The 13,101-nt window shown below is 34.5% G+C and overlaps 1 non-coding gene across 1 annotated transcript in view; it reads right to left on the reverse strand.

Annotated features, from left to right (window-relative positions):
- The window catches only part of LOC105871193 (uncharacterized), an 869,222-nt gene that overhangs the window by 388,330 nt on the left and 467,791 nt on the right, over positions 1-13,101 (reverse strand). The gene's annotated exons all lie outside the window — the stretch shown is intronic.

Here is a 13,101-nt window from a genome sequence, read left to right on the forward strand (position 1 = left end):
TCCATTCTTTCTAACAGGGTTATCTGCTGTTCTTCTGTGTTATATGTGATATTTTATTAGAGGGCATAAGTTTTGGATAAAGGTGTAGCATTGGGTAAGCAAGGTTTTTGTTTGTTTGTTTGTTCGTTTGTCTTATGGAGGAGGTCAGGACAGCAGAGAAGAGCACCTCCTCTCCAAAGGCAGTGAGAAAGGTGTAGTGTTGGGTAAGCAAGGTTTTTTGTTTTTTTTTATGGAGGAGGTCAGGACAGCAGAGAAGAGCACCTCCTCTCCAAAGGCAGTGAGAAGCAGCAGCTAAGACAGAAAAGATAATTTAATCAAATTCATACCTGGCATTGTTTGGGGTTATTAAGTCATAAAACTCTTGAATAATTTTATTGTCATACTATGCTGTGGCAACTACAATACATCTACTACAGTAAAAATTCATTTCTCATTGATAAGCATTCATATCTTCTACATCTCAACATCCTTTATGTACTTTATATACATTATGTGCCAATGGTGACAATAGTCCCAGCAAGATTCCAATCACCATCAAGGCTTGGGTTACTTGTTTCTCAGTCTCAGGTGGGAGCCAGAGATTTTGCACTGGATTTGTCAGTTGCTCTGTAATAAGCAGGAAATCCACAATCCCTCATAGATAGCCCGAGGGTAACAATGTTCTTATGAACCCTATTGGAACCCTTTTAATCACATGTGGAAGACAGCACAACCTCTTCAGCCCGATTCCATGCAATGTTGAATGAAGGATAATACCTTCTGCCATTAATTACAAAGAGCTGTGTTGGTGTTTTCATCTTTTGTGTTAAGCCATGAATTTCAGGATCTTCTCTATTACAACAACTAGCATTACCAAACTAATGTAATTATTTTTTCATGATATTCATGGTTTCGATAAGTTTTAATCACTGGAACAAAAATACCTATTCACTCTAAAACAAAGTGATTGTTTACTACAGTTGCTGAAATATTTCATAGTTACATAGATACTACAAATATCCAAGCTCAAATTTCCACCATGAAAGTTTTCTAAATTTTATTTATTCAGAAGTTGTTTTTAGGTGAATAATATGATACATATAAAAGTATGAATTTCTAAGAATTTTTTGGTTCAATTTAACTAAACTATGGGTCCATCTACATCCTTTGTATTTTCATAGTTTAAAAATTCTGAGAATGTGAATTTCAGCTAATAATTGTAGCATACTCTAACCTGACTAAACAAAGAATTTAGAAAGATCACCAGACTCCAATCCAAGACTACAAGGACATTTGGACTGGTGATATATTTTTCCAATTACTGCTTTTAGTGTTCGCTGTCTATGAACACATTGAAGCCATTTAGGATATATTATTCTAGTAAATGAGCAGACTGTTCACACACATTAAATTCCTGTTCCTGTGTAGATTGCAAAATGCAATACCTTTATCTATTTCATGCTGGAATTAAAAATCCATATCACAAATTCTTAGAAAATAAACCATTATTCCTTCCTGGAAAATGTAAATGAGAATGAGCATATATATTATCAGAAAAGTACTGAAATAAATCCACTATTTTTCTGAGTAATGTATCTAAGATTAATTTATTCTGCAATGTATGCTTATAATATATGGTCCCCTAACATTAATGGACTTAGCAATCATTAGAGAAGGCAAACAGCTCAGGACTGAGTGGAAAAAAATAGAGATATTATTTGTCTATCAGCTGAGAGGTCAGGACAAAGCTGGTGAGTGGTGCTGCCAGAGCAAATAAATAGGTTTGGTAAAACCAGAATGTCACTGTTCCAGTTTTCTCATTTTGTATGTTTTTTTCCTGCATGACAAGAAGCTATGACATTTTAGATTTAAAATATATACTATGATTATTAACACTTGTCATATATAGAGATGTCATTTCTCTGAAAAGAAATCTTTCAGAAGATTTGTTTAGCAACAGTTGAAGAATGAATTATATGACAGAAAGACAAGAACTAGAAGCAACTGTGGCTTTAATTTACACAAATTATGCCTGCTTGCATTAGGCTTATGTCAGTGGGAAAAGAAATTAAGTAAATAGAGAAGACCTTTCCAATAAATTGTTCAATATTTGGGCCAAGTTTACTTTGGATTTGGTAGCTGGGAAGCTAGAAACAAAAATAATGTGATGAAAAAATGTGTTACCATATCTTAATGCAAGGAATATATAAGATGAATCACATGTATTACTCTAGCTCACACTGTAAGTCTGAAGGCTAGAAATAACTCTTTCATTTCAAATGAATATACCATTTTTCTATTGCTGTACTTAAACTGCCTTCCACGATTTTCCAGTATTAAAAAAACACAACAACACAAATAACAAAATCCTCTCAACAATACTTAGTGGCTACCTCCACATGATGGATTATTTTTGGGATTATCTAACATGTTGTTCTTTTTTATGTTTTTTTTCGTTTTTTTATAAAGAGAAAAAAAATAGAAAAATGGAAGTAGGGAATTTGAAGGGGAAGGAGAGATGGCTATATGTGAAAGAACGTAATTGTACTAGGGTACCTAGATGGAGAAAGTCCCAAATCTTCAGATCAAGTAAACCCTATGACAAGCGGACAAGAAAAGTAATGCTATAATAAGTCTATCCTGACATAATGGCATAATTCAGACTCAGATGTGGGTTGGTAGCACAAGCCCTGAGATCTGAATTAAAAAGAAGCCAGTATAGGACCATGTATCTGTCACAAATATAATTTCGATTAAAGCAAGAGTGAAATGGAAACAAAAGAAAAAAGCAGATTTTATAGTGTATTTTGTACATTCTGATTTGGTTCTAAATATTATGTTCTCTGAGGTTAGTGTCCTATCCAGAACACTTCAAATAAAGACATTTTCTGGTAGATAGGATAGATAGTCATACAGATAGATAGGTAGATAGATATTAATAATTTATTTAAGAGTCCTTTCCAGGATGATCTAGCAAACAGACTCATACTTTTAAACTTAGGGTACAACTCTAGTTTCTTTTCAGATAGAATAAATCTTTCACCTTTTAAACTTAGGGTACAATTTTAGGCCCGCTAATGTTTACAGATTTATTTATTTATTTATTTTTGCACTCAAACTGGCAGAAAGTCCAGCCAATGTAAATTAATTGTATTCATTTACATAGACACTATGTCTGGAAATTTCTGGTGGATTTTTAAATATAAGGTTAAATCAATGGGGTAACATAATGTAAATATCACATATAAAATTAATATTGCAAATTTAATGTGAAGCTGTGAAAAATGACCAAGAAGTTGCTATGACACAGCAAAGACTTTTTTCTTTCTTTCTTTCTTGATTTGTTAATATATGACCCCCAAGTAGGTGAAGGTTATGTCAATTTCACAGAGGTATCCAAGGAATTAAATTCTAGGCAGAGGCTCTCAGAATACTGCAAACTAATGACTGCTTTAACCCTGTTGTCCAGTGTCAAAGGAGCCATTTATTTTGGAGGAGTGTGCCTATCAGCTGCTTAAAGAGGCCCATGGCATTTAACTGAGCTCAAACTAGGGGAGAGTTACAGGATTTATTTCCCATGAACAAAACTTGATTAAAGTGGCCCTCATGTGGAAAAAAAAAAAAAAAAAAAAAAGATGGAGAGGGGATGCTTTTAAGCAAATGTTTTTAAGGACCAGAGACAGGCTTAATAAAATCAATGGCTTAAATTAGGCAGGGGTGAGGTGGATGGAGATTCGAAGGGAAAATTACAATAAACGCTTATGAAATCAAAGCAATCACAGTGAAATAATAAAGACAAAAGCCCTAGGGGGACTGTCCTTTCTGTTGTTCTGTCACACACAGTCACAGACAAAATTACACAGAGTCACAATTTCGTCTTTGAACAATTTTGGTGAATTCATAGACCTATGTAGAAACTGACTGTAGACAGTTTTTTTCCCCCACTCAAAATTGTGAAGTAGACTAAGATCTTGGACATCCATCCCTCCTACCTCTTTTCATCTACTTTACTTACCCAGTTCTCAGTGATTATATGAGACTCCTGGCTTCTCAGAATCTAGGGGGACATTTTTCAGGTGCTGGGCCACTCATTCCCTATTCCTGTCGTGCAAATCCACTACTCAGTAATCCTCAGACTTTACAATATAACAATTAATACATCTTATGAATTAATTCAGAATGAGGAAATAATAACTACTTAAATTCACAGAGCATTTATTGAGTGCCCCATTTTCACAAAACAATATGCCAGGACTACAGGGAATAAGAGATAAAGCAGAAACCTCAAAAAATACATTCTTTATAAATAAACAGAATATAGGCAGAATATGGCCAATGTCATAACAGAGATAAGACAGAAAAAATGTAAAAGATTAATTTCAACAAAGAATGCTTTTAAGGAAAGCTTCATGGAGGAGGTGAAAGTTAAGAAGATGCTTATATGATTTAAGCATAAAGGAAAAAAATAATGTTGAACCAGTTAAGATCATAAATTGCCTGAACAATAAGCCCAGTATTTTCTCAATTTTTCTGTGAACAGAGAATCCAGATACTGGATGGCTGAGTTCAAAGATGGATAACTCATAGCCCTAGGAAAATGGGAGGAATACCCCGAATCTCTCAGCAGCCCTCTAATCATATTAAATATGTGTACAATATATAAGCTATATACAATATATAAGCTATATGTATTTTTTTTGTTTTGTTTTTGTCTTTCTCTTCAACTCAACATTGCTATCATATGAGGCATCTTCAAAAGCGCAGCTAAGAACCAACGCTGCCCTGCAAGTTTACCTCATAATTTCTTAATTTCTTTCCCCTCCCCTGCCTCACACAATACATGACCTTGTTATCTGTCTGATATACCCCCTCTGACTAAAACCTAGTGTACCTCTCATCCACTAATTTCCACTAAATATCCTTACTTTTCTTAGAATCTCCATTTGTCTATAGGATGATTTTATTTCTTTTTTCTATCTAGACTACTTAGCTATCTTAGTGACACTCTCTACAACACATTTAACTCACTTGTCCTTTATCCTTTGCTCTAGCACTGCTGACAATGTGCAAACAAATCAGTCCAAACACTTTTTCTCTACATGTTCTCCTGAACAGTCTGGTGATGCTGAAAAAAAATTAAAAGTACTATACTAATTTGTATCATTATAAATTTATGGTCTACCACCCTTTGCTGGGTCTTTAACACTGTTCAGTATCCATTTAGTTACACCATTTACTTTCCCTGAAACAGCTGTTCTAAGCCATCATCACTTTCTTTCTTCTTTCTACTCAGACCCTGCACCTTCAACCCTCACCAGACCTCCTATGTTGCCTACTTCACATAAACAACTTGAGGCCATCAAGTGGAAGCTCCCAAACTCTCATCCCTCCCCTTTTAAGCTTATCTCCATTCTTATCCACTGTTAATCATCTTTGGCTGTCATGGAAAAGTAGGAGTCTCACAGCATTTCAAGGTTAATTTCACTTCTCTTCTCATTGGAGAGCACACACCTTGATTCCCAACCAATTGTATATTCAAGCTCTTCTCCCTTAGTTCTTTCTCTTCCACAGCAAACAGGTTAAACACTCCCCACATCTTCCCTAAATTAACCCCTTTCCCTGAAGGAACCGAATGTTGCATGTTTTCTCTTTCCTGTGCTGCCTGCTTTGAACATTTATTACCAGCAGAAAGCACATTCTCTCCATTCATTGCTCATCCCAATTCCCATTCTGTCCCTGTAATCCACTGCAGTACCTCCTAAAAAACTCTGTCCAAAGTCCAAAATTGCTGTCCAAAGTCTCCTGGGCATTATCAAATATTCTCCTATTTGACTTCTAAATGACATTTGGATAGTACCTCTTTGCTCAGACACTCCAACCATTACACTCCTCTCCTACTACTTCCCATTCTACCCTGTCTTACTGAAAATTTGTTTTCCTTCTCTTGTTATGTTTTTCCATATTGATTACCTATTCCTCTTCTAATTTTACACTTCCTGGGAAGTCTCCTCTGCTCTAAAACCTCCATGTACAATCCAATTTCTACATTTATAAAGACCATTCTTTGGAGATTTGGGTCCATAGCTTTTGTGTCTTATTAAATATCAAGAAGCAACACATTATACTCAACTTGTCCCAAACTGAACTGTCATTTACTCTCACTTATCACTTTTTCCAGACTAACAAAATTGTTTAATTTAGTTAATTGCATGAACTCAAATAACTTTCAAATCTTTCTACTTTTCCATCTTTCCAAACTTCTTCAGTAACAAATCTTAGTGATTCATCAAGACATAAAATGTCATCTGAACTACCGAAGTGTCTGAGTTGTTTTTATTCCCATTCCAAACCATCTTCCACATTGTAGCTGAAGTTTTTTTTTTTTTTCAAAAATATAAATTATATCATATCATTCCCCTACTAAAGTAATACTAACAACAAATAAATGTGCAATTAAATCCAAACTTAATTTGACATATCTAAGGCCTGGTTTCATCTACCCAAGCACTCCATCTTTGTCCATAGTCCTTTTCACTCTGCCACAGACCAGTAGTCTCCAACCTTTGGCACCAGTGACTGGTTTCATGGAAGGCAAATTTTCCATGGACCTGAGGTGGGGGGCATGGTTTTGGAATGATTCAAGTGCATTACATTTATTGTGCAGTGAAACCTCTCTGCAAATGATAATCTGTATTTGCAGCCACTCCCCAGTGCTAGCATCACCATCTCAGCTCCACTTCTGGTCATCAGGCATTACAGTCTCATAAGGAGTACACAACCTAGAGCTCTTGTATGCACAGTTTACGGTAGGGTTCCCTCTTCTATGAGAATCTAATGCCTCTGGGTATCTGACAGAAGGCAGACCTTATGCCATGAAGTGAATGATGCAGACCTAAATACAGATGAAGCTTTGCTTGCTTGCTTGCTGCCCACCTTCTGCTGCACAGCCCAGTTCCTAACAGGCCACAGATTGGTACCTGTCCACAGCCCGGGGGTTGGGGACCTCAACCATAGATTCACTCTCTGCGACAACTATTAATATCAAAATTTCTAATGTTCTGGTATACATGGACATTCAAAGCTGTTTCTGGATTCATGTTTTTTGGATAACTTCCTTATTCTGTTCTTCTTGTCTTCCTTCAAGATTCATGCTAAAGGTCTTTTCTGCAAAGGCTTCCTAATCCCTTTGCACTGCACTGTATTAGAATGATCTATTTATTGGATTGTGCCATCAGTCTATGAATTCCTTGGATGAAATTCATATTTATATATCTCTACCATGTCTCCTTACCCCAGTTCTCCCACACAGAACTCCTTGGAACCCTGCATGTAAAAATTCCTGTCACTGATCAGATATTTTTTGAGTACTAAATACATGCACTGCTGTAATTATAATTCAAGATAAAAAAAGGAAGGAGGAACATTATTTGACCTGACTGATTCTAAATATATTCCAGAACAACCTTATACTTAAAAAATAACTGCATATATATGTATATATGTGTATATATATATTATGCTAAATATAATGGCTTTAATGTTATTAGGAAGATTGGAAAGGGGAATATGTGGGGTCCCTTCAATATAATGCAGTATACATTATTTTGTGTGCCTTTTCATGCCAAATGAATGAACAAGTATAGGTTTTTGCAACAAAATCTGTCTTCATTTTATGGGGAATGCAGCTTAGAGCTATTCAGAGGGATCTATTGGAGTTTTATATCTCAGGAGGAGAGCCTTTCTATTGCTATGTACTCACATTTGAGTGCTGAGAAGATAGACTATTATTTTCTGTTAAGATAGAGATATTATTTTTTTCACCAATATCTAACTTGAGAGTTTGTTAAAAGACCCAGAGTTTATTCATTATGTATAGAACATTTTAATATACACAATTATTAATAATACCTTAAAAACAGCACTGTATTTATCTATATTATAAAATGGGAAGATTTCCAGGAGAAGAAAAAAATGAAAGCCCAGACATGTTAAATTTTATATTCTGAAGTGTTAAAAAAAAATGAACTGTGCAATGAGAGGGTACTAATAAATATAAGATATATTTTTGCCTTAATTGAGTTTATGACTTATTTAGAGAAGCAAGATACAAACAAGTAAAAATTAAAATAATAATAAAACATAAAAATAGTCTAAAAGACCTACAAAAGGAATATTGTAAGTCAATCCATTATTAATGATAAAAGTGTGCAAATAATAATTGCCATAGGAAGTCATGGAAGGAGCATTAAATTCTTTGGGATATTGAAAGGCTTTTTGGGCTATATATTTTGAAATATGGAAGCATTTTTATTTGACCTTAGGAAGACTTTCAGCTATATCTTCCTGCACTAAATCTGCGTAATTACAAAAGAGATCAGTTTACATAATTTCCTTACAAATTTAAAAGTTGTATTGCTCTTCTGGCAACCATTCCCATGGTGAATTTGAAGAGTAAAGCCGTCTAAAAAGTTCAATCAGTGGCATTTCTTCTTTTCTATTCAATTTAACACAGTCTTGGAGGAAGGGAAGGCCTATCTGACAGTGTCATTTTAAAGGAATGAATGGCATATCAGGAATATAAAAGTTAAGGCACAGAATTACAAAGAATTCTGAAATAGAGAATGCTGAGAATGGAATAACCTTTATTTCTCTGCCCTTTGAAGAGCACTAGATATAATTTCTCTGCCCTTTGAAGAGCACTAGATATAGACCCCCAGGAGAGAACTGTAGGTCTGAGACAACCTTTGCTACTGGATGTTATCTTACCCTCAGGCCAAAAACAATCCTCCTACTGTGGGGCCCAATAGGACTTTGCCGCATGCCAGCCTTGTGATAAGTAGTTGAACCTGTTCTCTGCTGTGGAGGAAAAGGCTGCTTGCATGGCTTTGGATGGAATCAAACACAGCCAGTGAGCTCTGCTTTCATCCACTGGCTGCTTATCACATGATGATGCCAGTAGTTCTTCACAACAGTATCTGCTGTGGAGCTTTTAAAAAATACTGCTGCCTGGGCCGTACCTCAAACAATGAAACCAGAATCTCTCGAGGTAGGCTTAGGCTTCATGCTTTTTAAAAGCTCTTCAGGTGATCCTAATATGCACACAAGTTTATTAAACACTGTATCAAGCTCTTCAGGTGATCCTAATATGCACACAAGTTTATTAAACACTGTATCAGATCAAGATGGACGCTTCTCAAACTTTAATGTGCATATGAATGACCTGGGGATCTTGTTAAAAGACAGATTCTGACCCAGTAGGTCTGGGGTAGGTAGGACCTGAAATTCTTCATTTGTAATAAGCCCTCAGTTGATGTTAATGCTGCTGGTGTAAGAGCCAAACATTGAGTTGTAAATCTTTATAGCATTATTTGGTAGTTATTTTAAAAGCTTCAATCTTGTGCTCCACTCTTAAGAGATTCTGATTCTCTCCATGAGGTGTCTTCTGACAATCTATAATTAAAACTCTCAGATAACACTGACTTCATTGTGCAATGTGTGTGTGTTTCTAATATATATATATAAAATATATATATTTTATATATATATTTATATATAGTTTCTAATATATATATGTGAATATATATATATATATATATATATATATATATATATACTGCTTCTTCAAGATATTGCTGCTTCAAGATATTCAAGGGAAATACCATTTAATTTGAAAGCCCTGAACTACCCCTTGGTGGTCATACTCTCAGTGAATGCAATATTCTTTTCTATGTATTACAAATTAGTGACAGAAGCTGGGCCAGTATAAGAACAGAATTGCCAAACTCTCTCAGGACTTGTTTCTCCTATAGTATTTCAGACATCATTCTTATAATCAAAGCAGCCATGTTGGTTCCATGGATTAGATGGAAAGTGCTGCCTCTCTCCCTCATAAGACACCTCCATATCTCATATCCTAGAGATCAGCCAATCTTGAGAAGGTGTCACAAAAAGTAAGTTGGAATTGGCCATAAAAGATAAACAATCTTCCTAAAATTGGCTTTTAGGTTACATCCTTCTTGAAGAAGTTATTAAATAAAACAAAATACTTAGCCTAAGAAAAAGCTTCAGATGGAAACACAAGAAGATGGACTTTTCTTTTTTCCCAGTGATAGTACATGTGCTCTATTTGCATTTTTGGTATTTATTATGTGTATAAATATGAGTATGTGCAGAAACAAACACATACACATATATGTGAAGAAGATAAACTAAGGCTGACTTTACTCCTTTAAGTAAGCGCTGACCTCAGAGTCAGAGATTAGATCTAGTTCTAGCTCAGTGAACCCTGGGCCTCAGCTTTCCACCTGTAAAATGAAGGAGTTGGACCACACAATAATATCGCAACTGCTTCTGAAATCCTTATGATGTGCCAAGCATAGGGTTAAGTCCATGGAAAATCATTGGTTCTCTTTACCAGCCTATGAGGCATACTATGATGCAACTGCTTTTGCAGATGAGGAAAGGGAAGACACAGATAAATGATGTTTATTGTGCAAAAGCAAACAATGATCAATTATACTTAGTTCATTCAGTGACCTGTATTAAATCTGCATTCACACAACTTAAAGTTAGAAGTAGAAGAGAAGCCTGTGGACTCTAGAGTGGATGCAATTACCTCTCATTTCCTTGAAGTAAATCAAGACTAACTTTCTGCACGGACCTTTAAGATAACTCCATCACAGAGGAGAACTCACCTAAATAGGAAAAGGAACATGGGAGAGATAGGAACCAATCAATTCAGAATAATTTTATCCATCTCAGACCAATATCAACAAAAACAGCTAATGTGCCCCCATAATATGCCGAAATAAAAAAAAAAAGCAAATTCATAAATATAAAAAAACAAACAAACAAACAAACAAACAGCTAATGTGGGTTGGGATGATAAAGGGTGTGAGATGTTTAGGAGGAAAAAGCTCATAACAGAGCTTTTTTAAAGTCTGCATGTGGTCGGGCCTTCCTCTAACCTAAAATTTTACAATGGCAATCAGTTCATAAGTTTTGGGGTCATCAAGTTCTAGAAAGATAACCTTTGAAGAGACAGAAATCTTTCCTAGACCAGAACTTAAAAACTATAAGAAAGAAACAAATTACATTAATAGTGAGAATTCAAAGGGTTTACAAATAAATAGAAAAGAGTTCCGAAGATGATGCACCTTATAATATTAAAAAAAAAAAAAAAAAGCTTGAATGGCTCTATTATCATTTGAAGACAAGTAAGGAGAAAAGAGAAGAAAAAGTCAGAAACAAAAGTAATAGAACAAAAACAAGCCTATCCTTGAAAAGAAAAATCAAGAGAATTTTTTTTTGAGATTATCTACTCCATGAAACAGAGAACGTTTTAGATGCCAACTGTTTTACTTGCTCAAAAAATAAAGGGCAACACAGACTCAAACAAACAAACAAAAAACAAAATATATATAAATATATTATATATTTATGCATTTTTTGTATTTCACAAAAAGATACAGAAAGATATATAGAGATGAAAAGGGCTTGTTGGAGGTAAGAAAATAGGTAAACAACATATTCTCATAATTAAAATATTAGAAACAATAAAGTATTTAATTTGTTTTTAAAAAAGCAGTGATATGCAGAACTGAATGAGTAGACCATACACAACACAAAGGAAAAATGCAAAATAATTAAGAACAGGTAAGAGAGAAAGTATTCAACATGATATAAAGGTAATGGATGGACAACATATCACCATCACCATTTGTATTTATTCATAAATAAAAGAGAACTATCCATTTTTAACAGAAAATGATAGTTTGTTTTAAACAAAAAGAAAATCTCAATCTATGCAGGGAAAAAAAAAGGCTTACTGGGAAACAAAAGATAAAAGTGTTCTGCTACAAACAAAATCAAGACAATTGAATAATAAACACTGGTTTGGGAAGATAGAAGGGAAGGGAAGGAGAGGGGAGAAGAAGGGAAGGGAGGGTAGGGTAGGGGAGGGGAGGGGAGGGGAGGGGGGGAGAGGGATGGGAAGGGAAACGAGAAGATATAAAGGAAGATGTATCTGTTAGAACAATAAATATAAAAGTGATAAACTCACTGTTAAAAGGAAAAGCTTAGATTCAAACAAAGCCTCTTAGATTCAAACAAAATTTCTTCAAAAAGACTAAAAACACACATTAAAATAAAGGAAACTTGAACATTAAAATTGAAAAATACTAAACATAATGCTAGATGATTAAAAAAATGTGTGTATGTATGTATGTGTGTGTGACTGTGTGTGTGAGAGACAGAGATATCAAGATAAAAACCAAGGTCATACGTATGGAAAATGTAAAAGAATTAGATTTTTGTTTGTTGTTTGATTTATTATTCATTGTTTTCCAAAAGGTACAATTCAATCTAATAATGGCACAAACTTTTTCTATCAAATAATACAATATGTGCCAAAATGTTTATATATAAGAATACACAACTTTACTTGGTTCCAGTTTCATGTGTTACATATGGCACTAACCCTTTCTAGGCTAACATTTGACTGTAATTTCTCAGATGAATAATCATGTTGAGCTCTCATGAGGTATTGTTGTTTCTCAGGCAAAACAGTCTATGACAGCAGTGCCCTTGGTATTTTTTTTTTTTTTTACAGCTGGTTTGTGAATAAATCTGAATATTTAATTATTTTGTCCTTTTCTTAATATTTATTAGGAGAAAATGGGAACATGAATGTTATTACTAATATAGTCAAGACCAAGATGGCTTGGTGAAGAGGTGCAACAAAAAATAATAAATTACAACAGTTAGAGTACAATTCACATTTTCTGACAATAGGATAAATATAAATTTAATAATAAAATCTCAGCAGAGAGCTCCTTGGATTTAAGCAGGTCAACTGTGTATACAAACATGAAGAAAACAAATAACATTAAAGAACATTCATGAAATGATGGAAATAGACTATTGAATAATGTCTGCAAATGCAAGATACAGTGTAAATTATCTGGACTAATCTTTAACTTTGTGGATTGAGATTTTAAACAACCTCTGTAGAAAGAACATTAATGAGTCCATACCAAATAAACAGATAGCCTGCTACAAACAATCATAACAAGATATGACTCAGGCCAGTATTCTAGTTGAAAATATTTCAGAGAATCAAAA

This window comes from Microcebus murinus, chromosome 12 (genome assembly GCF_040939455.1).
Source record: "Microcebus murinus isolate Inina chromosome 12, M.murinus_Inina_mat1.0, whole genome shotgun sequence".
In the NCBI taxonomy this organism is placed as follows: domain Eukaryota; kingdom Metazoa; phylum Chordata; class Mammalia; order Primates; family Cheirogaleidae; genus Microcebus; species Microcebus murinus.